Source organism: Mytilus californianus, unplaced genomic scaffold (genome assembly GCF_021869535.1).
Source record: "Mytilus californianus isolate M0D057914Y unplaced genomic scaffold, xbMytCali1.0.p SCAF_2, whole genome shotgun sequence".
NCBI lineage: Eukaryota > Metazoa > Mollusca > Bivalvia > Mytilida > Mytilidae > Mytilus > Mytilus californianus.
The window spans coordinates 90,509,348-90,513,305 of NW_026262668.1; the positions used below are offsets into that span (position 1 = coordinate 90,509,348).

At 31.5% G+C, this 3,958-nt stretch overlaps 1 long non-coding RNA gene across 1 annotated transcript; it reads left to right on the forward strand.

Annotated features, from left to right (window-relative positions):
• The first annotated feature begins 856 nt into the window (after positions 1 to 856).
• LOC127728812 (uncharacterized) lies at positions 857 to 3,204 on the forward strand. The gene is made up of 3 exons (XR_007994382.1): positions 857 to 981; positions 2,212 to 2,343; positions 3,100 to 3,204. It is a non-coding gene; the product is annotated as an uncharacterized LOC127728812 (long non-coding RNA).
• Positions 3,205 to 3,958: the final 754 nt, after the last annotated feature.

Genomic DNA, 3,958 nt, shown 5'->3' on the forward strand with positions numbered 1-3,958 from the left:
AAACGGAATATCGCATCCAAATTACTGCGGTGGTGTTGTTTGTATAGCCCGTTAATTTAGATACAAATGTAATGATATGCAATGATAAGCACTTATGGTCCTACATCCTGTTGATCATTATATTTTGGTTAAACGCAGTTGAATGCTTTTCTTAGATTGCTTATGACATCTTTAAGATAAATCCTTTGGATGTGAACTGATTGATATTTTAGTCTTGATAAAACATTGTTTATTCATCAGTTGAAATTGGCGTTGAATTTACCGAATTTTGAGTTTACCGATGTTTAAACCTCATAAATGCATTAAGTAGACACAAATCAAGGTAAAAAACAAAACAAAAATGATGGAATCGCATACTTCAAACGGAACAAGGTACTCCTAGAGAAGTACATTCGGTTTTTTTCCCGATTTGTTAGTTTTTTTGTTCTTAGTGCCGGTCTGATGAGTCCAGCCTTTGCACATCGAACTTTATAGCTTGTTTTATTTTGTGCTTTTACACTACTGTCCCAAATGAGGCGAAGGTTAGGCGCTCACAAAAAATGTTTAACCCTATTATTTAAGAATACCTGTCCCAAGTAAGAAGCCTGTTATTTAGTTGTTGTTGTTGATTGCTGTCTGTCACATTGGTTTTTCTTTAATTGTTTGTCATAACTCAGGCAGTTTTTTTTTCGTTTGAATTGTTTTAAATTTTATCATACGGTAACCTACAGTTTGTTTAAATCCATGTCCTTTGGACTGTTATGTAGATAGTTCATACCACATCTCCTTATTTATGATATTTTAAGAAATTGTATCAATAATACTTTTAGACCGCAGAACGGTGAATTCCCTTCGTTTTCAGGTATGACGTAGCTGACAACAGGAGGACTATAAATACATTCAATTTCATACCCTATACTGGATACTTTCATGTAAACAACGAGTTTGGAAATATGATAGCAATATTTATATTCATGTTAGTGTCTGTTAACTGTGTGCACGGTAGGTAAAATATGTTCAACATTTCTTTGAAAAGAACAAGGTACTAAAATTGTTTTTAAATTTCATTTTTCTGAAAACATTTTCTGGATTAACTTTCATCAGGAACGCCCAAAGCCGAACATTTGAAAGCAAAGGATGTATAAGAACCGAAACAGTTGAGGAGCTACATGACCGAATAAAAATAATAGCCAAATCCATCAACAAAGACAATGATTTGTCATAAAAATGAATAATCAATTAATGAAATATGGCAAGTAGGATACTATTGTGAAGTATTTAAATGTGTTGTTAATATTTGTCCTCATGTTATTTCAAATCCAACTGTATATCCTGGACAGAGTAAATCAATGATGTTGGACTGATTTGAGAAATGTCTATATTTACTATCTGCAGTTAAAAATTAGTAGTCGGATATAATAAAGATAAGTATATATATCGTAGAGAGTATGTCTGCAGTGAAAAAGGGTGGACGATACCAAGGGAACGTTTAAACTTATAAATCGAAGACAAACTGACAACGCTATTGAATAACAAAAAATAAAAACGACGGAAAGACAAATAACAGTCTTCAAAACAACATAGAAAAGTTATTTAACTTTCTGATAAAGGTCAATCGATCAGAATAAGGAGTAAGATTGGAATCAGCTAAGAAATAAACTAAAATATTGCATAGTTTCTAACCATTAAACATTTCTTTCGTATTAAGTTAGACAAAAAAAGACCATGAACTCATAATTGCGCATTCTTTAAGTAATTCGATGAACTGTAGATATACATCATCTAGTTTGTTTATCTTTGGTTTACTTTTATAAATTTTGACTTGGATGGAGATTTGTCTCATTGGCACTCATACCACATCTTCTTATATCTATATATGTTAATTTTATGTCATGCATTCGAAATTCGAAATTCGATAAAAGAAAACAAGCTGAATCTACAAGTAGAAAATTGATCTTAAAAAGAAAAGAGAAAATTTTAAGTATCAGTGTGTGCGGAACGCTTTTATGGAGAACGCTCATATACAAAAAAAAACTGAAAACAGAGGATTTATAATACACAGTAAATAAATAATGCTTTTGTTAGGTTTCTATATTTGCAGTAACTCCGTCTAGGCTTTTCATTTTTTTGTTACATTTTATTTAAAACTAGGTTATTGAATGTTATCTTGTTGGTCCATTTCCAATTCAAATGAAAAAAAATCTCATGTAATTGTCAAATCATTTTCTACAGCTACATGCAATTACCACGGAACCATACACCAATTGGGAACGAGTTTTGATGCCATTGACGGATGTAATACTTGTTTTTGTCAGAAACGCGGTATAGCATGTACTGAAAAAGCTTGTATGAATCGTCCTGTTGGTAAGATAATTTAATATCTTTTCGTTATATATGTAAGTACATTTACTTAAAGTTACTAACCGCTATCTGTAATCATGACTGGAAATGAAAGTGTCCCGCTTTATAAATAAGAGAATCTTTTTGATTTTTCTTAGTAAATCTATCACTTTTACTTCCTGTAAAGTAAGGGATGTTGTATGTTGATGAAAATGTTGTATTGCAATAGGCAACTCAGGGACCCATTCGATGAGTTCTTTGTAAGGGTTCGTGAACTTGGCATCGGCTTTATCATCATTAATACGAGGTTTTAATTTACGAGTAATATGCCAGATGCGCGATATGTCTACATCAGACTAGTCAGTAGAGCCACTATCAAAACAGTTAGGAGGCCAAATCAATTTAGAGATCATTGTTAAAAATGTGCCGAATCTGGCTAAAGCAATTTATAGTCAGAAAACCCTTAGTGTTTCGATTGAATCAACATTCCATAATAGTAATTGTAAGATAGATATAGTTACAATTGTATTTCCTGTCAGCACAGAAGTGCAGATTACTGGGCTGGTAATACCCTGAGGGTGCGAAATGTCCAAAAACATTCGCATATATGATGTAGAACCACAAGTGTTCAAAAATTTATAGCAATACGTATTTAGTGACGTTTGTATCGTATTAACGAATATATATCCTTGAATTACATTTCAGCAGCATGAAAAAGTCTTGTCTTTTCTACGGGAATAATTATATAATAATAACTCATATATTTTTCATTACTTTCAGGGAAAAGATGATCCTCTGTATACCAAATTGGATTTCATTACAGCAATATGTGAACCTTGTAATTCTATCAATTGATATTCAACAATAAATATTGCTAACAAATCATTTTTGAAATTACTAGACCAAAGTTTAGGCCTTACAACTCTTCGTCCTATAAGAATTCATGAAATCAAAAATGAAGTACGAAAGGTATTTACAAAAATAAGAAAGAAATCATACGACGTCTGGGATCACGTTGTTTTGTTGAATGTTATTAGCTTTAAACAGATAATAGACATTAGATAATAACATTAACGGTACCATTTGTATTACACCAGATGCGCATAAAAGGAGATATGTAGTATACACCAATGAGACACCGCCAGATTACACAAGTTGAGCATTTCATCACGTGTATATACAATAAGCTAAGCTTCAAATCGCCTCGAGTCAAAAATGATATACCATCGATATCAATGTGTCCAATTAAAGAAAACATATACAAAAATAACACTACAAAATTTTTATAATATATACAAGCGGAATTATTAAATCCAAATTACTTCGGTGATGTTTTATATATAGCTCGTAAATTTAGATACGTACGTAGGTATTGATATACAGTAATACAAACTTATGGTCCTACATCCTGTCTATCATTATATTTTGGTTAAACACAATTGAATGTTTTTCTCAGACTAATCATATCGTCTTTGGGCTAAATCCTTTGGATGTGAACTGATGAATTTTTTAGTCTTGAAAAAAACATTGTTTATCCATTATTTTGAAATTGGCATTGAATAAAATGCAACATTAGTTAACCGATGTTCAAATCTCATAAATGCATTTAGAAGACACAATACTAGTATAATACTAATCC